This window comes from Triticum urartu, chromosome 2, assembly GCF_003073215.2.
Source record: "Triticum urartu cultivar G1812 chromosome 2, Tu2.1, whole genome shotgun sequence".
In the NCBI taxonomy this organism is placed as follows: Eukaryota; Viridiplantae; Streptophyta; class Magnoliopsida; order Poales; family Poaceae; genus Triticum; species Triticum urartu.
This window is the reverse complement of record NC_053023.1, coordinates 116021651-116043651: the sequence shown is the minus strand read 5'-3', so window position 1 is coordinate 116043651 and position 22001 is coordinate 116021651. Positions and strand designations below refer to the sequence as shown.

The 22001-nt window shown below is 47.4% G+C and overlaps 1 pseudogene; it reads left to right on the top strand.

Moving 5' to 3' along the window:
* Nucleotides 1-16274: 16274 nt before the first annotated feature.
* On the top strand, nt 16275-17758 carry LOC125535311 (annotated as a pseudogene).
* The last annotated feature ends 4243 nt before the right edge of the window (nt 17759-22001 follow it).

Genomic DNA, 22001 nt, shown 5'->3' with positions numbered 1-22001 from the left:
GGAGAAGACGGCCTTCCTTACCCTGTGTGGGGTGTACTGCTACACTTGCATGCCGTTTGGGCTGCGCAACGCAGGCACGACCTTTCATCGGCTGATGCACATTGCCCTAGGTTAGCAGCTCGGGAGGAACACTGAAGCCTACGTCGACGACATTGTGGTAAAGTCTCGGGAGGCAAGGACTTTGATTCAAGACCTGGAGGAGACCTTCGCAAGCCTGCGCCAGGTAGACCTGTGGCTCAACCCAGAGAAGTGCGTGTTTGATGTCCCCTCTAGCAAGCTGCTGGGCTTCCTCGTGTCCCACAGGGGGATCGAGGCTAACCCGGAGAAGGTCAAGGCGATAGAAGACATGAGCCCACCACAAACTCTCAAGGAGATGCAGAAGCTTGCGGGCTGCGTGACCTCGCCGGGGCGCTTCATCTCCAAGCTAGGAGAGCGCGCTCTGCCATTCTTAAAGCTGATGAAGAAGAAGGGCCCAATCGAGTGGACCCGGGAGCCTGACCAAGCGTTTCAAGACCTCAAGAGATACCTGACCAGCCCTCTGGTGATGGTGGTGCCCCGCCCTCTTGAGCCCATGCTGCTTTACCTTGCCGCCACTCCCTACTTCGCTAGTGCAGCCCTAGTGGCGGTTCGGGAAGAGCGCCAGGCCAAGGGTCAGCCGCGCCGTGCCGCACCTTCAGTCAAGGTGATGCGGAACCAAGAGGGCACCTCAAAGGCTGCAGCAACGCCAATGAGTGACCAAGCCCAGCAAGGAGGCATTCGCGGGCCTGCAGAGGCCCCAGTGGGCGACCAGGCTCTCGGGGTCCCGTCACCTCAGGAGACACCCCAACCTCCGACAGGCGCAGGCTCCGTCGATGCCCCCGCCCTCGCTGAGCACCCAATATACTTCGTCAGCATGGTACTGCGGGATGCAAGGGCATGGTACCCCATGCCTCAAAAGCTCTTGCTAGCGCTCTTGGTGGCCTCGCGTAAACTGCGACAGTACTTCCAAAGTCACCCAATCAAGGTCATCTTGGCCTACCCGCTGGAGAGGGTACTCAGGAGCCCCAACGCTGCTGGAAGAGTCGCCGAATGGAACATCGAGCTGCAAGCATTCCAGCTGGAGTTCAGCACAACCAGGGTCATCGAGGGAGCCGCGCTCGCTGACTTCGTGGCAGAATGGACTGACGCCCCAGGGTTTGAGGCAGGCGAGGACCGATCCCTCTCGCAAGGGAGTGAAGCACCAGATGGCTAGGTCATGTATTTCGATGGCGCGTTCACACGCCAGGGCGCGGGAGCTGGAGCAGTGCTCATCTCACCCACTCAGGACAAGCTCTACTACGCCGTGCAGCTCTGCTTCCAGCAAGGCGAGAAGGTCTCCAACAACATCATAGAGTACGAAGGCCTCATCACTGGCCTTAAGGCTGCAGTGGCCCTGGGGGTGAAGTGCCTCACCATCAGGGGCGACTCGCAGCTCCTCGTCAACTTCTCCAAGAAGGTATACGAGCCAAGGGATGAGCACATGGAGGCATACCTCATGGAGATACGCAAAATGGAAAAGCATTTCCTGGGTCTAGAGTTGCAGCATGTGCCCCGTGGCACCAACAAGGAGGCCGATGACATCGCCAAAAGGGCGTCCAAGTGACAACCCCAAGAGCCTGGCGTCTTTGAGGAGCGGCTCTTCAAGCCTTCGGCAGCACCTCCGCTTTCGGGGCCAGCGCTGCCTCGGGAGGAACTCCCCCAACCACCTGCCTCAGGAGCCTTGGCCTGCGGCCCGACCTCGGGAGCGCGCCTACTACTGGCGCTCGAGCCTTAGGAGGGGTGCTGGACCAAGGAGTTCAAGGAATACCTGACGCAGGGGACGCTGCCGGAGAAAGAGGAGGACCCGGAGCGCATGGCCCGACAGGCTACGGCATACTGCATCCAGGACGGTGAGTTATATAGGAAGCGGCCAAACGATGTTTCCTTGCGGTGCATCTCCAGGGAACATGGGAACGAGTTGCTAGCTGACATACACGGCGGAGACTGTGGGCACCACTCGTTGTCACGAACCCTCGTCGGCAAGGCGTTCTGCAGCGGGTTCTATTGGCCTACGGCACTCAACGACGCGGCCGAACTAGTGAAGTCCTGCGAGGCCGGCCAATTCCACGCCAAGCAGATCCATCAGCCAGCTCAGGGCCTCCAGACCATCCCGCTCTCATGCCCATTCGCGGTCTGGGGGCTAGACATCCTAGGCCCGTTCCCTCGAGCGCCTGGGGGCTACCGCTACCTTTACGTTGCCATCGACAAGTTCACCAAATGGGCGGAGGTAGAAGCTGTCTGCACCATCCCGGCCGGATCTACGGTCAAGTTCATCAAGGGGCTCGTGAGCCGGTTCGAACCCCTAATCGCATCATCGCCGACAACGGCTCGTAGTTCACTAGCAACCTCTTCAAGACATATTGTGCTAACCTTGGAACGCAGATCTGCTACGCTTCGGTGGCACACCCCAGGAGCAACGGTCAAGCCGAACGCGCCAACACGGAGGTCCTGAGAGGCCTCAAGACCAGGACCTTCAAGAAGAAGCTCAAGGCCTGTGGCAAGGGCTGGCACGACGAGCTCCAGTCTGTGTTGTGGTCCATCCGCACCACCGTCACCAAACCAACAGGCGAGACCCCGTTCTTCCTCGTCTACGGAGCAGAAGCAGTTCTCCCTCACGAGGTCAAGCATCGCTCCGTGCGGGTCCTGGCGTTTGATGAGACGCAGCAGGACACCATGCGGGGGGATGGACCTTGTGCTGGGGGAGGAACCGCCGCAAAGCCACACTTCGAGCGGCAAGATACTAGCAGGCGCTACGGCGGTATCACTGCCGCAGCGTCCGCTCTAGGACGCTCGAGGTGGGCAACCTCGTCCTCAGGCAGGTGCTCTCCAGGGAAGGGCTACATAAGCTCTCACCCATGTGGGAGGGCCCGTTTAGGGTCGCCCACGTCTCCAGGCCTGGCACCGTGCGCCTGGAGACGTAGGACGGGGTCTCCATCCAGAACGCCTGGAACATCCAGCACCTCCGAAAGTTCTACCCATGAAGCAAGGCCCAGCGCATGTGAAGCAAGGCCCCGTGCCTATGAAGGTCTCCACCCATGACACTCTCACGTAATAATGAGTGGGACTGTACATGCCCCGGAGTCTCAGGAGTGCCGCCCTCGGGCCTCGGGGGCTCCCTCCCATGTCCTAGTGACAGCACTTAGCTCCGCACTAGTGAGAATACTAGACTAGGTGCCGGACGCGGCTTTTCATTTGCTTTCTGTAGTTGGCTTGCCCCTCTTTAATGAAAGTTCGCATTCTGGTGTTTCTTGTTGTCTAGCTTCGATCACCTTTTTCCTCTGTTCTTCCCTCGGTTCTTTGTTTTGGCACATACTCTCCCTCACATGCCCCGCGAGGGGGCTGGACGGGTGCACTCGTGAGCGTTCGTTTTTCTTGTTCTTCGCGAGGCACCCTCGCTCGAGCTCGCAAATTGTCGCACCTCTCTCTTTTAAGTTCGTGCCCCTCGGGTACCGCGACGCGGAGCACTGGGTCATGGCTGGCCATGCCTAGGGCCCTGAGCTTGGGAGAACAATAGTTCCTTAACAAATTTTTGCAGTTCCTCGATGCCTCCCGCCCCGTGCCTATGAAGGTCTCCGCCCATGACACTCTCACGTAATAATGAGTGGGGTTGTACATGCCCCAGAGTCTCAGGAGTGCCGCCCTCGGGCCTCGGGCCTCGGGGGATCCCTCCCACGTCCTAGTGACAGCACTTAGCTCCGCGCTGGTGAGAAGACTAGACTAGGTGCCGGACGCGGCTTTTCATTTGCTTTCCGTAGTTGGCTTGCCCCTCTTTAATGAAAGTTCGCATTCTGGTGTTTCTTGTCGTCTAGCTTCGATCACCTTTTTCCTCTGTTCTTCCCTCGGTTCTTTGTTTTGGCCCATACTCTCCCTCACATGCCTCGCGAGGGGGCTGGACGGGTGCACTCGTGAGCATTCGTTTTTCTTGTTCTTCGTGAGGCACCCTCGCTCGAGCTCGCAAGCTGTCACACCTCTCTCTTTTAAGTTCGTGCCCCTCGGGTACCGCGACGCGGAGCGCTGGGTCATGGCCGGCCATGCCTAGGGCCCTGAGCTTGGGAGAACAATAGTTCCTTAACAAATTTTTGCAGTTCCTCGACGCCTCCCAAGCCTACGGCAAGGAGGTCTCACCAGGTGCTGGCAGATGCGCGCCTCACGAGGCGGAAACTACTTCAGACACGTCAAGCTAAGTTACTCTTTACACGCCTATGTAAAACACTGATGCTGCAACACAACACAGGAATAATAAACATAACATAGCAGCTTGGAAATCATGGTTCGTTGCATGCCCTTGCAGGGCCCCATACTGGTTTCTTTTTCAAATGCAGGAAGGAAGGGACAAAACAAAAGCGACGTGCACCCAGCGACGGTTCGTGAGGGTAGGCCCTAGGCGCCCCCCTGGACTCAACCAGACCCCTCCTCGCGCTTCACTGGGGCGCGACGACGAGACGATCCGCTACCGTCTTTGAAGCGGGCGCGGCAGCGTGGCGGCTGGTCATAGCCGCCGCTGCTGGAGCTGTCGCCGGAGGAAGAGCCGTCGTAGCTGGAGGAAGCGCCGAGGACGAGTCCATCTTCATCCTCGTCACGACCGTCGCCAAGGCCGAGCACCTCGTCACCATTGTTGTCTTCGAGGCAACATCCGACGCAGCGACCATCTTCCATGAATACCCGCACGTAGAGGGTCACGTCGCCGTCGTACTTGAAGTGGAGGGTACACCGCCTGCCCAGGCCGCGCGCGCAGGCAAACGTCTGCCAGCCGCGGTCCAGGGCTGCGTTGTCTGCGACGAAGACTTCCACCATGACCCATGAAGCCTTGCTGCAGTAGCTGTCCGCCTGCAGCCAGAGACCGCCTGGACCTGCGGCCAGCAGTTTGCCGGTGAAGAACTGCGGGAGCTGAAGCCAGGTGCTGGTCGGGTTCTCCGACCACACGACGAACTACGGCAGCACCTCCGCCGAGTGGAAGCACGGCCGGGGAGGCCACGCAACCATGGCGCACCTCACTTCATCGACGGGACTGCCATGACCTGGGCGGCCCCTACCGCGTGGGGAGGCGCGGTCGCGCCCGCGAGGGGCCATGGTGGGGGGCGCGGCATGCTTACATGGGCAACCACGCCCCCTCTTGGGTGGCGGCGAGCCGGGCCCCTCCTGGTGGGCCTTTCCCTTTTCTGCGGCCGAGAACCTCTTCACCGGCGCCATAGGTGTCGCTGCTAGTAGTGAAGCAAGGGAGAAGAAGTGAGTGGAGCAGGAAGAGATGGGCGACGGGGGCTCCGCCCCCCTCCTCATTTATAGTAGGAGAAGGCCAACCGGCGACCCCCACGATCACAGGTAATGATGGTTTTCTCTACATGCAACAGGGACTCATCAAGTCGGGCAGTTGCCGAGGCAGCATGGGGAAGTGAAGACACCCACGTCCCATCAATTGCCATGCGTCAACCGAGGTCACGGGCTGTTGGGGCCCGCAGCGCTCCGCACTTGCCCCTTGGCTTCGCCTCGAAGCCAAGCCCGAGCGCGCCTTGGGCCAGGGGGCTACTGTCGGCGTCCTGGGAACGGGGGTCCCTAGACTTGCCTGCCTGCGGCCCACGATGTGGCTCCACCAGCGGCCCTGTACGGCCCATCCTCATCAGCGAACACTCAAGACCCTGGCGAGGGGGCAAGCCTCGTGAGGAGGATGACACAAGACCTCCTCGAGGCGGCCTTACCAGGCTGGCTCGCGAGGGGCGGAGAGATCAAGGCGATGGGCACCTCGCGAGGTCTCTGTGACGCAAGCCATGACGACCAAGGCCAGGCGGGCGACAGCGCGCGCAGTGTACTCGTTTCCTCTTTGGTGATAAAGAGGCAAGTGCGGGCGAGGAGTCCCGAGGCATCACGCAAAGGTTTCCATATCGGTGCAAAAAGACCAAGACCAGCAGGACAGCAGGACAGAGGTCACCATGGAGCCCAGGACGGCGTCACCACCAGAGCCTTTGGCAGGCAAAGACCATCTTTTGTCAGGATAACTTATACTAGTTGTCCCCCTTCACATTTGGCCGTTGTTGGATCCCTTCCTGCCTACATTTGGGAAGAGGACTAGGGCCTCTATAAATAGGACTAGCCACCACAGTAGGAGACAACTAGTCTTGGACCATTCAGATCATCCTCAACCACACAAGCTCACCGAGCTCAAGGACTCCTCTCCTCAGGAGGCCGTTCTTCCCTTGTACTCGTTCATCCTCAGCCCAAGAGCCAATCCACCACACCACACTAGAGTAGGGTATTACACCACATCGGTGGCCTGAACCAGTATAAAACTTGTGTCCTTTGTTCTGCGAGTTCAACGAGCTGAGCTTTGAGATTGTGGTGAGAGTGTGAGCTAGGGGGAGGAGAAATCTTCGTGCGCACCCCAGAGTTCGAACCTCAAGGGTTTTGCTGGAAGCCGAAATCCGACAGTTGTGGGATGTTGCATTACGGAACAAGTAAAGAGACTTGCCAGTAACGAGATTGAACTAGTTATTGAGATACGGACGATCGAATCTCGGGCAAGTAACATACCGATGATAAAGGGAACAACATATGTTGTTATGCGGTTTGACCGACAAAGATCTTCGTAGAATATGTAGGAACCGATATGAGCATCTAGGTTCCGCTATTGGTTATTGACCATAGATGAGTCTCGGTCATGTCTACATTGTTCTCGAACCCGTAGGGTCCCGCACGCTTAACGTTCGATGACGATCGGTATTATGAGTTTATGTGTTTTGATGTACCGAAGGTAGTTCGGAGTCCCGGATGTGATCATGGACATGACGAGGAGTCTCGAAATGTTCGAGACATAAAGATCAATATATTGGAAGGCTATGTTTGGACATCGGAATGGTTCCAGATGAGTTCAGGCATTTACCGGAGTACCGGGGGGTTATCGGAACCCCCCGGGGAGTCAGTGGACCTTATTGGGCCTTAGTGGGAGAGAGGAGGAGGCGACCAGGTGGAGGGCGCACCCCCCAAGCCCAATCCGAATTGGATGGGGGGCGCCCCCCCCCCTTTTCCTTCCCTCTCTCTCCCTCTTCCTTCTTCTCCTACTCCTACTAGGAAGGGGGAAACCTACACCTACCGGGAGTAGGACTCCCCCCTTGGGCGCGCCCTATGAGGGCTGGCCCTCCCCTCCTCCACTCCTTTATATACGGGGGAGGGGGCACCTCATAGACACACAAGTTGATTGTTTAGCCATGTGTGGTGCCCCCTCCACATAATTCCACCTCGGTCATATCGTTGTAGTGCTTAGGCGAAGCCCTGCGTCGGTAACTTCATCATCACCGTCATCACGCTGTCGTGCTGACGAAACTCTCCCTCGGCCTCAACTGGATCAAGAGTACAAGGGACGCCACCGAGCTGAACTTGTGCAGATCATGGAGGTGCCGTGCGTTCGGTACTTGATCGGTTGGATCGCGAAGACGTTCGACTACATCAACCGTGTTTCATAACGCTTCCGCTTTCGGTCTACGAGGGTATGTAGACATACTCTTCCCTTCTCATTGCTATGCATCTCCTAGATATATCTTGCGTGATCGTAGGATTTTTTTTTTGAAATTACTGTGTTCCCCAACAACAATGTCAGCCACCGTCTCGCATAAGACACCGTCGACCCTCTCCTCCGGCGGGGCCCGGGCAGCCATGTACAGCTCCCAGCTCAGTGCTAGTTGTGGAACCTGACCCTCACCGAGCAACGTGACCCACCTCAGGAAGTGGTGCCGACAAACCACACCAAGGACCTGGTTGGACCTACGGACACCATCGGCGTACATCCAACCCCTGCAGTATGACAAGGCCAACACATTAGATATTAACTTGAAGAAACATGAAGGACAAAGGTTAAAAAAAGAGTAAATGCACATACTTCTCCCCGTTAGGCTCAATCAAAGACCTTTGATCGCGGGTCGTCGGCACGGACAGGAGCTTCGTACCACCACGTGGGTAGACCTTCTTGCCCTGCTCAACCAGCTCGCCCTCGCTAAAACTATTGTTAGACCAGCTGGTCTCCTCGCCATCAGCATGGCCACTAGTCTCCGGAGTCACGCGGGACAAAGACTCTAGGGCCCGAGTATCCTCGGACGAAGACTCTGGGGCCCGAGTCTCCTGGGACGAAGGCTTGGCGACCCGAGGCTCATGGACCAGAGTCCGAGATGGGTCCAAGTCTGACGGGTCCACCTGAGACAGAGCACTCCGGTGGTCCGAAGAAACAGCTGGGGGTGGCGGCGAGGAAGGCATAGCAGGCTTCCTACATCTCCCGCTGCCACGTCCACCTCTAGGTGCACCACCCCTCTTCGTCTTCCCCCGACCACTCCCGGCCGAAGAAGAAGTGCCCGCCAGTATGTGCATGCTATCTACCAGCGCTCTCCGAAGGTGCTGGGGTGCAACAACAACACCCCTCCCAGCACGCGCCAAGGAAGAAGGAGACTCGGAGAGCTCTCGACCCGCGCCCACCATCTATCAACACTTGTAATGAGAAAGAGTAAACGAAATTAGTACAACATAAACATAATAGAAAATTTAAGTGGGTGAAAACAACACCTAAAAAATTAACTAACTAAGTAATTAACCTAAAAAATAACTAGCTAACTAATTAAAGGCTTTTTCTTAAGGCCAAAAATGGTCTTTAATAGGTTAAAATTATTTTAGTGTTTCAAAAATATTTGAGAAAATTTAGGGAAGCTCATTGGACATATATTGTCCATATATAAGAGTTTCAACACGCGGTCATGTTCAAAATATTGGTTAAATCCATCAAAACCCTTTTTTGATATTTCAAGCTTTTGGAATATTTACATAGGAAATATTATATATAAATTCCAAGAAAATTCTAGCATGAAAAAATGCCATATTTGGTTATCTTGCCAAGTATCATCTCTTGAAGAACAAGATGACATCACCAAAACCACTCAAACTAATTAACCTAACTAACCTAGTCTAAAGATAACTAACCTAACTAACCTAGAAAATCAAACTAACCTAACTAACAGTACTAGCTAAGCTAATTCCTCTTTTCTTCTCATCTTCTCCTCTTTTTCCTCTTCTTCTTCTTCTTCTTCTTCTTCTTCTCCTTCTTCCTCTCCTCCTCCTCCTCCTCCTCTTCTTCTTCTTCCTATTTTTCTTCTTCTTATTCCCCCATCTACTTATTCTACTTTTCTTCTTAGTTTTTCATCTTTTTTTCACTTCCTTTAATTATGAATATTTAACTAAAACCTAACACTAATTTAATAAAATATAATCTAACCTAGCTAACTATATATCTAATATATCTATTATCTTAAACAAAAAAACAAAACTCCTCCTCCTCCTCCTCCTCTTCTTCTTCTTCTTCTTCTTCTTCTTCTTCTTATTTTTCTTCTTCCTTCTTTTACTTTTCCTATTTTATTCTCATCTTCTCCTCTTTTTCTCCTCCTCCTCCTCCTCCTCCTCTTCTTCTTCTTCTTCTTCCCCCTTCTACTTAATCTACTTTTCTTCTTCTTTGTTCATCTTTTTACTTCCTTTAATTATGACTATTTAACTAAAACATAACACTAATCTAATATAATCTAATCTAGCTAACTATATAACCTAAACTAATTAAACCTAAACCTAAACTAATTAAACATAAACTAACTAAACTGGAAAAACTTAAACTAAAAAACCTAAACTAAATAGAAAAGAAAAACAGAAAAGAAAACAGGGGTGGCAGGGGCTCACCGTGGGGGGCGGCGACGGGTCGTGGAGGGGGCGGCGATGGGGCGGCGGCAAGGCGGGGTGGCGAGGGAGGCTCGGGAGGGGGTGGGGAGGTAGGGAGGGGGCGACGATGGCACGGGGTGGCACGAGAGGGAGGAAGAAAGAGGAGAGGAGACAAAGAGAGAGGGTCATGGCGGGGGCGCGGCCGTTAAGTTAATTTGGAAGCTTTGTTGTCCGCCCCACATTTGCCGTTTGCTAGCGCACTTCAAAGAAAGCTTTGCCGTCAGCTAGCGGACGACAAAGAGGGGCCCCGTTAGGGGTTGGCAGACAGTGGACCAAACCCCCTCTTTGCCGTCCGCTAGCAGACCGCAAAACTACTTTGCCGTCTGCTAGCGGACGGCAAAGATATGGCTCATGGCAAAGCCAGCCTTTGCCATCCGCTGCCTCTGTGCCGTCCGCTTTTTGGTGGCTGATGGCAAAGGAATTTTAGAGAAGTCTTTAATAATTCTCCTATAGAAACCAGCATGACCAAGGAAACTACGAATACCTTTGATATCTTTAGGTCATGGCATTTTCTCAATTGCAGAAACTTTACCTTTATCCACCTCAATACCTTGTTCCAATATTTTATGTCCCAAGACAATACCTTCATTAACCATAAAGTGGCACTTCTTCCAATTCAAGACAAGATTAGTTTGCTCGCATCTCTGCAAAACTCGATCAAGGTTGAGTAAGCAATCATCAAAAGAAATTCCATAAACAGAAATATCATCCATGAAAACCTCAACAATCTTTTCACAAAAATCAGATAATATGGCAGTCATACATCTTTGAAAGGTAGCAAGTGCATCGCATATACCAAATGGCATTCGTCTGTAAGCATAAGTTCCAAAAGGACAAGTAAAGATGGTTTTCTCTTGATCAGGTTGTGAGACAGGTATTTGATAAAAGCCCAGAATATCCATCGAGGAAAGAAAAGTGTGCGTGCTTAGATAGTCTTTCTAACATTTGATCAATGAAAGGCAGAGGGTAATGATCTTTTCTAGTAGCTTTATTTAATTATCTAAAATCAATTGCCATTCTATAAGCAGTGACAATTCTTTGTGGAATAATTTCATTTTTATCATTAGAAACAACAATAATACCTACCTTCTTCGGGACACAATGAACGGGGCATACCCATCTACTATTAGCTATAGGATAGATTATACCTGCTCCCAGAAGCTTCCATATTTCAGTTCTTACCACTTCTTTCATTTTAGGATTTAAACATCATTGGTGATCAACGACAGGTTTAGCATCAGGTTCCATATTAATCTTGTGCTGACAGAGAGCGGGACTAATTCCCTTAAGATCGTCAAGAGTATATCCAATAGTAGCACAGTGCTTCTTTAGAATTTTCAATAATCTTTCTTCCTCATGTTCTGAAAGGTTAGAACTAATAATAATAGTATATATCTTTTTCTCATCAAGATAAGCATATTTCAAAGTGTTTGGAAATTGTTTTAATTCAAACATAGGATCACCTTTAGGTGGAGGAGGACCTCCTAGAGTTTCAGTATGCGAATTGTGTTTAAGCAGAGGTTGTTGTTCAAAGAAAATTTTATCTATCTCATCTTTCATGCATATGCATATCATTTTCATGGTCTAGCAAATATTGTTCTAGTGGATAAGTAGGAGGCACGACAATAGAAGTAAGACCAATTATTTCATCCTTATTAGGAAATTCTTTCTTATGATGTTTTCTATTGAATTTAGAAAAATCAAACTCATGAAACTCATCACCAAAACTAACACTGACGCTTTGTTTCTCACAATCTATTTTAACATTAACGTGTTCAAGAAAGGTCTACCAAAGATAATGGGACAAAAGTCATGTTGTAGGGAACCAAGAACTAGAAAATCAGTAGGATATTTTATTTTTCCACACAAGACTTCGACATCTGTAACAATCCCAAGTGGTGTCATGGTGTCTCTATTAGCAAGTTTAATAGTAACATCTATGTCTTCTATTTCAGCGGGTGCTATATCATTCATAATTTCTTGGTATAAGGTAAAAGGAATAGCACTTACGCTAGCACCTAAGTCACATAAACCATGATAAAAGTGATCTCCTATTTTGACTGAGACAACAGGCATGCCGACAACGGGTCTATGTTTATCTTTCTCATCGGGTTTAGCAATTCTAGCAGCTTCATTACAGAAGTAAATAACATGCCCATCTATATCTTCTACTAAGAGATCTTTAACCATAGCAAAGCTAGGTTCTACTTTGATTTGTCCAGCGGGTTTAGGCGCTCTAATATAACTTTTATTGACCATGGTTGAAACCTTACCATGTTCCTTTATCCTAACAAGGAAAGGTGGTTATTCAATATAAGCAGTAGGAACAACTGGATCAACATTATAAATAATATTTTCATCTTTAGCTATTACCAGTTCTTTAGTTTCTTCTTTAATAGGTGGATGATATTTAAACCACTTCTCTTCAGGGAGATCAACATGAGTAGCAAATGATTCACAAAAGGAGGCTACTATCTCAGAGTTAAGTCCATATTTGGTGCTAAACTTTTGAAAAGCATCGATATTCATAAAAGATTTAAGACAATCAAACTTAAGCTTAATACCAGACTCTTTACCTTCGTCGAGTTCCCAATCTTCATGGTTGCGTTTAATTCTTTCCCAAAGATCCCACATGAATCCAATAGTCTTCTTCATAAAGGAACCCGTACTAGAAGTATCAAGCATGGATTGATCATCACGAGAAAGCCGAGCATTAAAATTTTGACTGATAATCTCTCTTGATAGCTCGTGATTGGGGCATGAATGTAACATTGACTTAAGCCTCCCCCAAGCTAGAGCGATACTTTCTCCTTCAAGAGGCCAAAAATTATATATATAATTTCGATCGCGATGAACTAGATGCATAGGATAATCTTTTTGGCGAAATTCCAATTTCAATCGATTCCAATTCCAAGATCCAACATCATGGCATAGCCTATACCATGTCAATGCTTTTCCATTCAAAGATAAAGGGAAAACTTTCTTCTTAGCTTCATCTCCGGGTAAACGTGCAAGCTTAAATAATCCACACATATATCAAGTGCATATCAGGATGTTCAGTTCCATCTCCTGCATAAGGATTAGCTAGCAGTTGTTCTATCATACCTGCAGGAATTTCATAACCAATATTTTCAGTAGGTGCAATAGGTTGAGGGGTAACTAATTGTGGTTCTGGTCGAGGTGAAGATACCCTGAACAAACCCCTCAAAGGATTGTTCTCCATAGTAACAAGTGAAAATAAATTTCAGCACGTAGTAATAATTTTTCCTTATCAATTTCCACTTACCAAGAGTGCTTCACTCCTCGGGAACGGCGCCAGAAAAGAGCCTTGACGACCCAAAATTATAGGGGATCAATCGTAGTCCTTTCGATAAGTAGGAGTGTCGAACCCAACGAGGAGTAGAAGGAAATGACAAGCGGTTTTTAGCAAGGTATTCTCTGCAAGCACTGAAATTATAAGTAACGAGTAGTTTAATAGCAAGATAATTTGTAACGAGCAAGTAACGGTAACGAAAAATAATATGTAGCAAGGTAGCCCAATCCTTTTGTGGCAAAGGACAATCAAAACGGTCTCTGATGATAGGTAAAGCATTCTTGAGGGTACACAGGAATTTCATCTAGTCACTTTCATCATATTGGTTTGATTCGTGTTTGCTACTTTGATAATTTGATATGTGGGTGGACCGGTGCTTAGGTGTTGTTCTTACTTTTACAAACCTCCTACTTATGATTAACCCCCTTGCAAGCATCCACAACTACGAGAAAAGTATTAAGATAAAATCTAACCATAGCATTAAAGTTTTGGATCCAAATGAGTCCCTTACGAAGTAGCGCATAAACTAGGGACACCACTAAGGGGATCACAACATACATACCATCAAAATATGAACACATATTAAGTTCACATGATTACTTGCAACAAGATTTCTCCCGTGACCTCAAGAACAAAAGTAAATACTCACAAATGATAATCATGCTCAAGATCATAGGGTTATTGAATAGCATAATGGATCTGAAAATATAATATTCCACCAAATAAACTATATAGTAATCAACTACAAGATGTAATCAACACTACTAGTCACCAACAAGCACCAATCTAAAGTTCTGGTATAAAGATTGAACACAAGAGATGAACTAGGGTTTGAGAGGAGATGGTGCTGTAGAAGATGTTGATGGAGATTGCCCTCCCCAAGATGGGAGAGTTGTTGGTGATGATGATCACGATGATTTCCCTCTCGGGAGGGAGTTCCCCCGGTGGAATCGCTCCGCTGGAGGGCAAAAGTGCTCCTGCCCAAGTTCCGCCTCGAGACGGCGACACTTCATCCCAAAAGCCATCCCCTTATTTTTCTAGGTCAAAATGACTTATAGACCAGAAGAGGTCCACCAGAGGTGGGCCGTGATAACCCACAAGTATAGGGGATCAATTGTAGCCTCTTCCCACAAGTATAGGGGATTGCAACAGTTTTCGATAAGTAAGAGTGTCGAACCCAACGAGGAGCTAAAGGCAGAACAAATATTCCCTCAAGTTCTATCGACCACCGATACAACTCTACGCACGCTTGACGTTCGCTTTACCTAGAGCAAGTATGGAACTAGAAGTACTTTGTAGGTGTTTTTGGATAGGTTTGCAAGATAATAAAGATTACGTAAATAAAAATTAGGGGATGTTTAGATAAAGACACAACTAAGTAATTTTTAGTAAAGAGCTTTTTGTTACGAGAAAGTTATTTGTCCCTAGAAAATCGATAACTAGACCGGTAATCATTATTGCAATTTTATATGAGGGAGAGGCATAAGCTAACATACTTTATCTACTTGGATCATATGCACTTATGATTGGAACTCTAGCAAGCATCCGCAACTACTAAAGATCATTAAGGTAAAACCCAACCATAGCATTAAAGCATCAAGTCCTCTTTATCCCATACGCAACAACCCCCTTACTCTGGTTTGTGTTTCAGTCACTCACGCAACCCACTATAAGCAAATCATGAACGTATTGTAACACCCTATAGCGGGGATCCCTCACGCTTGCGCGACATGGAGAGCACCATAGGACAGCACCAATAATAAAACATGCAACTCAAACTAATCTTGATCATCAAATAGCCCGTAGGACAAAATGGATCTACTCAAACATCATAGGATAGCCATACATCATTGGGAAAAAATATATAGCGTTGAGCACCATGTTTAAGTAGAGATTACATAGGGTAAGAGAGAGGTTACACCGCTGCATAGAGGGGGGAAGATTTGGTGATGATGGTGGTGAAGATTGCGGTGATGATGATGGCCACAGCAGCGTTCTGGCGCCACCGGAAGAGAAGGGGAGAGGGGGGCCCCTTCGTCTTCTTCTTCCTTGACCTCCTCCCTAGATGGGAGAATGGTTTCCCCTCTGGTCCTTGGCCTCCATGGCATGGGAGGGGCGAGAGCCGCTCTGAGATTGGATCTGTCTCTATGTCTCTCTCTGTTTCTGCGTTCTCGGATTCTACCCTTTCACCGTTTCTTATATTCCCGGAGATCCATAACTCCGATTGGGCTAAAATTTTAACACGATCTCTATCCAGATATTAGCTTTCTTGCGGCGAAAGAAGGGCATCAACCGCCTTACGGGGTGGCCATGAGGGTCAGGGGCACGCCCCCTGCCACGTGGCCCCCTCGAGCATCGTCTCGCGTGGATTTTTCTTCCCAAAAATCACAAATATTCCAAAAAAATCTCCGTCAGTTTTTATCCCGTTTGGACTCCGTTTGATATGTATATTCTGTGAAACAAAAAACATGCAACAATCAGGAACTGGCACTCGGCACTGGCTCAATATGTTAGTCCCAAAAATAGTATAAAACGTTGCCAAAAGTATATGAAAGTTGTAGAATATTGGCATGGAACAACCAAAAATTATAGATACAACGGAGACGTATCAGGCCAAGGAGGGCACAACCCACCAGGGCACACCTGGGCTCCCTGGTGCGCCCAGGTGGGTGTGCCCACCTGGTGGGCCCCATCTAGTAGTTATTTGCTCCAATAACTCTTATATATTCCATAAAAGATCTCTGTGAAGTTTCAGCTCATTTGGAGATGTGCAGAATAGGTGGCCTGACGTAGCTTTTTCAGGTCTAGAATTCCAGCTGCTGGTATTCTCCCTCTTTGTGTGAACCTTGCATATTATGAGAGGAAAGGCATTAGAATTACTCCAAAAAGCATTATTATGCATAAAACATCATAAATAACAGTAGGAAAACATGATGCAAAAATGGACGTATCATCTGCAAATATCCAAGTCACCCAAATCCCTGCCATTTCCAAGGAAATCAAGGAAGTGAGGGTGGAGCAAGTCCCAACAAGTGACTTTGGGGCGCATGATGGGGTCTTGCTAATGATCCAAGACAAGCCTAGTGACCGGGAATAGGACAAGGTCGTGTTCCATTTGGGTGTAAGAAAATCGAGACAATGGGACGAGAGCCACTCAGGGTCATTCTGTTACATGGACAAGGATGTAGGCTTTCAATCAGTTGAAGAAGGAGGGTCAGGAACTTTTCGACAAGCTTCAACTCATGAGATAACCTCCCCTTCACCTTTGGTTGGCTTGCCAGAGTTCTCCTACCTTGGATGGGGTCATTGGTTTACTTTGAGGGATTTGGAACTTGCCACTAACTGTTTTTGCAAGATAACATTATTGGTGAGGGTGGATATGGTGTAGTTTATCACGGCGAGATCGTCAATGGAACTGTTGTTGCTGTCAAAAAGCTTCTCAATAACCTGTAAGACTTGCCTTATCACAATTTTACATTTCCCATATATGTTCCTTCATAATAGAACATCCTGCTTTATATTGAACCAAATGATGTTTTTCATCTTGCAGAGGGCAAGCTGAGAAGGAATTCAGAGTAGAAGTTGAAGCTATTGGTCATGTTCGCCACAAGAACTTAGTCCGTCTTCTTAGTTACTACGTGGAGGGTACTCAGAGGAACTTGTACCATATTTCACTGTCATATTCATGTTATACCTATGTTATCATTGATTACATATCACATTCATAAAAGAAAAAGTTGGTTACATATCCTAGATACATGTATTACCAAGCACATGATCGTATGGAATTTTGTTGCATCATTCCTTACTTCAAGTGACCTTTTCAAGATACTTGTCTATGAATATAGAGTAATGGGAACCTAGAGCAATGGCTTCATGGAGCTATGAGTCATCGGGGCTCCCTTACATGGGAGGCCCGCATCAAGATTGGGACAGCTAAAGCGTGAGTTCTCCCTAGAATGCCCTTTATTTCTACTAATGCCGTGTCATCTATTCTTTATCTTGCCAATTGGATAATGCAATCATAAAGGTCCCAAAATTGCATCATATTTCTACCTGGAACTAATTCCACATTAAATAATAATTGCTCTATAACATATTGTCATTCATGATGGAAGTGAGGCTTAAGCTGAACGAATTCCTAATACCATGTCTATGCTATGTAACACTTCAATTCAATACTTTCATTCAATTAATTGCAGGCTTGCTTACTTGCATGAGGCAATTGAATTGAAAGTCGCACCGTGGTATCAAATCTAGCACTATTTTGCTTCATGACGATTTTGACACAAAAATATTAGAGTTTGGTTTAGCAAGCTTCTTGGTGCCGGCAAGAGTCATGTAACTACTCGGGTTATGGAAACCTTTGGGTATGTTGGGCAACTAATGAGCTAGATTACAGTTACACTATGTTAGTGGTGGTTAATAATGTGTTGCATTTACTCATTGCAGTTATGTGGCACCAGAATATGCAAACATTGGACTATGAATGAGAAAAGTGACATTTACAACTTTGCAGTTTTTATTCTAGAGGCAATTACAAGGAGGGATCCTGTTGACTATGGTCGCTCGACAAATGAGGTATTTGCGAGTTGTCAAAACTGTTTGTTAGATGCATTCTGCTTGTTTGTAATACCATCAAGTGGCAAGATATGATTAGGACGATTACATTAGGATGCTTCTTATCTCAAGTTGAATCCTACTCAAAGTTTAATTTGTGTCTAATAGGACATGGAATGCTCAGAGATGACTTCAAAAATATTATGTACATGCAGTTGTGTTCTGTGTCATTTTAACTTCCTATATTAACATTAGTCAACAGTAGAGTGGTTGCACTAGTATTGTTCTGGTCTTTTCATTGACATAATGTAATCTACCGCTGCTTTAAATTAAATAATTGGCACCAGGGCATTAGAGCCCCGAGCTTTGTTATTTGCATAGATGGCATCTGAATGTAATCTGCCGCTGCTTCAAAATAAATAATTGGCAACAGGGCCTTAGAGCCCCTAGCTTTGTTATTTCCATAGCTGGCATCTGAACTTGAGCATTGTCTAACTAAGGAATGTGACATTCCAACCAAAATTGTGCCTGAGTAGGAAAATCTAGGCATTGATAGAGGTAATTACGCAAAACCTCCACATTTGGGGCTAGGGTAATTACACAATTGGGAAAATCACAAATAACCACCAGTTTTGAGGCATATGAGTAACAAATAGCGGGTTGCCACTGTGCTGGGATGGGCCTCCTGTGCTTGGAAAAAGGTTGCCACTGTGCACACGGCCATGCTCCCATGCCATCCTCAACAGCGGGAGGGCCACGGCTATGGCGATCTTCATTCTCTGTATCACCACAGCAGGACAGTAGCACTGCCACACCAAGCCCGAGACCGTGTCGACCACTGCATGGTCGTGGCGAGACGGTGATGGCGGCCATGTATCATTGGGTCCTGGTTGGTTTGGGTCTGGGTGTTGCGCGTCGCTCGGCATCAATCTCACCATCTGGTTCGCTGGTGCTGCAGACCTTGATGGTCGTGTCATGTGAAGTCGCAACATCATCGCCAATAGGCCAATTAAAAAAGAAGCGCCAATAGGCCGCCCGTAAGTAGTTCCATGACTCCGGCATCCTTGTCGTGCCCGCCGTGTCTGGAAGCACGTTGTAGTAGAGATATGACTCCAGATTGGTGGTTTTGGGTGTGTTTTGGAGAGAGAATGGGTGGCCGGGGAGAGGAGAGGAGCTTGGATACTATTGGCTTGAAAATACCAGCCAAAACTATACTAACTAATGAGGAAGCAAATTGGTATGGATATGATAGTTCCATTTCCACTATCATTTTCGTGTCCATTAATTGGATACAAGTACAAGTTCCAACATTACTAACTATAAATAAGAATAGGATAGTGTTGGAACATCTGTTATGATTCAAATGTCTACTTTTTTAGAAAAGGAGGATTACCCCCGGCCTCTGCATCAGAGTGATGCATGCAGCCCCTTTATTAAGCCAAGTGACCGAAGTGTCTGTGATCCAAAACAAGCTCACATAGAGCCGGAAAAAGGTATAAAAGGCCACAACCGGTGAAAGAATAAGATGAATAAAAACCTATCCCATTACTAGACCGCCATCCAAACAGGTTGTAGATATCCCAAGCTACCATCTCCCATCGGGAAGACCCAGTAACCAAAGGCTCCATGGCTTCTACAGGAGTGAGTAACGGCTACATATGGATCCAAGCAGTGGCCCTGTAGATAACCTGCAAAAAAATTATATGAGTTTGTCTGTTAAAAACCATGTCATTTCTACAGTTCCATATAGCCGAAAATAAAGCACATAATCCTATCTGAATATGCCTCACAATATTTGTCTCTACTCCATTTAGCCACGTCCCAAATAACGTGTGAATACTGAAGGAAATATGGCCTAGAGGCAATAATAAAGTTGTTATTTTATATTTCCTTATTCATGATAAATGTTTATTATTCATGCTAGAATTGTATTGATCGGAAACCTAAATACATGTGTGAATACATAAACAAACACCGTGTCCCTAGTGAGCCTCTACTTGACTAGCTCGTTGATCAGAGATGTTTAAGGTTTCCTAACCATCAACATAAATTGTCATTTGATAACGGGATCACATCATTAGGAGAATGATCTGATGGACAAGACCTATCCATTAGCTTAGCATAATGATCGTTCAGTTTTGTTGCTATTGCTTTCTTCATGTCAAATACATATTCCTTCGACTATGAGACTATGCAACTCCCGGATACGGGACGAATGCCTTGTGTGCTAAAAAATGTCATAATGTAACTGGGTGATCATAAAGATGCTCTACGGGTATCTTCGAAGGTGTTTGTTGGGTTGGCATAGATCGGAATTAGGATTTGTCACCCTGAGTATCGGAGAGGTATCTCTGGGCCATCTCGGTAATACACATCATAAGATTGTAAGCAAAAGACTAAGGAGTTAGTCACGAGGTGATGTATTACGGAACAAGTAAAGAGACTTGCTGGTAACGAGATTGAACTAGGTATGAAGATACCGACGATCAAATCTTAGGCAAGTAACATACCGATAGACAAAGGGAATTATGTATGATGTCATAAGGTTCGACCGATAAAGATCTTTGTAAAATATGTAGGAGCCAATATAGGCATCTAGGTTCCACTATTGGTTATTGACTAGAGAGGTGTCTCGGTCATGTCTACATAGTTCTCGAACCCGTAGGGTCCGCACGCTTAACGGTCGTTGACGATATAGTATTATATGAGTTATGTATGTTGGTGACCGAATGTTGTTCGGAGTCCTGGATGAGATCACGGACATGACGGGGAGCTCCAGAATAGTCCGGAGCTACAGATTGATATATAGGATGATATGGTTCAGCCAAGTCATAAAGCCCATGGGGCTTTAGGTTGGTGCAAAAGGAGTTTTGCGGAGGCCAAGGGGCCAAATGATGGAGACCCTGGCGTCTGGCCATGGGCCAGACGCCGAGGCCCATGGCGTCTGGGCCAGACACCAAGGACTGTGGCGTCTGGTCCTGGAAGTCCAAGAAGGACTCTTCCTTGCGGGCAAAACTAACTTTGAGGAGGCTTTTACTCCAAGTTTCGACCCCAAGGCTAGCACCCAAGACACATCAAGATTCACCAAGCCATGTGCCGGCAACCCCGTCCCCTCTAGTTTATGCTCCGTCTAGTTTCTGTAGTGCTTGGCGAAGCCCTACGAAGATTACTCTTCATCACCAACCGTCACCACGTGCGTCGTGCTGCCAAAACTCATCTACTAGTTCGCCGCTCTTGTTGTATCAAGAAGGCTAGGATGTCATCGAGCTGAACATGCGCTGAATGCGGAGGTGCCGTACGTTCGGTACTTGATCTGGACGGATCATAAAGGTGTACAACTACATCAACCGCGTTGATAAACGCTTTCTCTTATGTTCTACAAGGGTACGTAGACACACACTCCCCCTCGTTACTATGCATCTCCATGGATAGATCATTGCGTGTGCGTAGAATTTTTTGTTTTCCATGCAACGGTTCCCAATAGTGGTACCAGAGTCAGGTATATGCATAGATGATATGCACGAGTAGAACACAAAGAGGAGTGGGCGGTGATAGTCTTACTGCTTACCACCAACGTCTTATTTTGATTCGGCGGTATTATGGGATGAAGCGGCCCGGACCAACCTACATGTCCACGCACATGAGACCCATTCCACCGACAGACATGAAATTAGTTTTGCATAAAGGTGGCTGGTGGGTGTCTATTTCTCCTACTTTAGTTGAATCAAATTTGACTGCAGCCAGTCCTTGAAGAAGGTTAAAACAGCAAACTTGATGAAACACCGTTGTGGTTTTATACGTAGGTAAGAACGGTTCTTGCTAGAAGCCCGTAGCAGCCACGTAAAAACTTGCAACAACAAAGTAGAGGACGTCTAACTTGTTTTGTAGGGTATGTTGTGGTGTGATATGGTCAAGACATGATGTGATATACATTGTTGTATGAGATGATCATGTTTTGTAAGTAATCGGCAACCGGCAGGAGCCTTATGGTTGTCTCTTGATTGTATGAAATGCAAATGCCATGTAATTGCCTTACTTTATCACTATGCGTTAGCGATAGTTGTAGAAGCAATAGTTGGCGAGACGACCACGACGCAATGATGGAGATCAAGGAGTCGAGCCATTGACGACGGAGATCATGACGATGCTTTGGAGATGGAGATCAAAAGCACAAGATGATGATGGCCATATCATGTCACATATTTTGATTGCATGTGATGTTTATCTTTTATGCATCTTATTTTGCTTAGTACGGCAATAGCATTATAAGATGACCACTTCACTAAATTTCAAGGTAAAACTTTTCTCCCTGAGTATGCACCGTTGCTACAGTTCATCG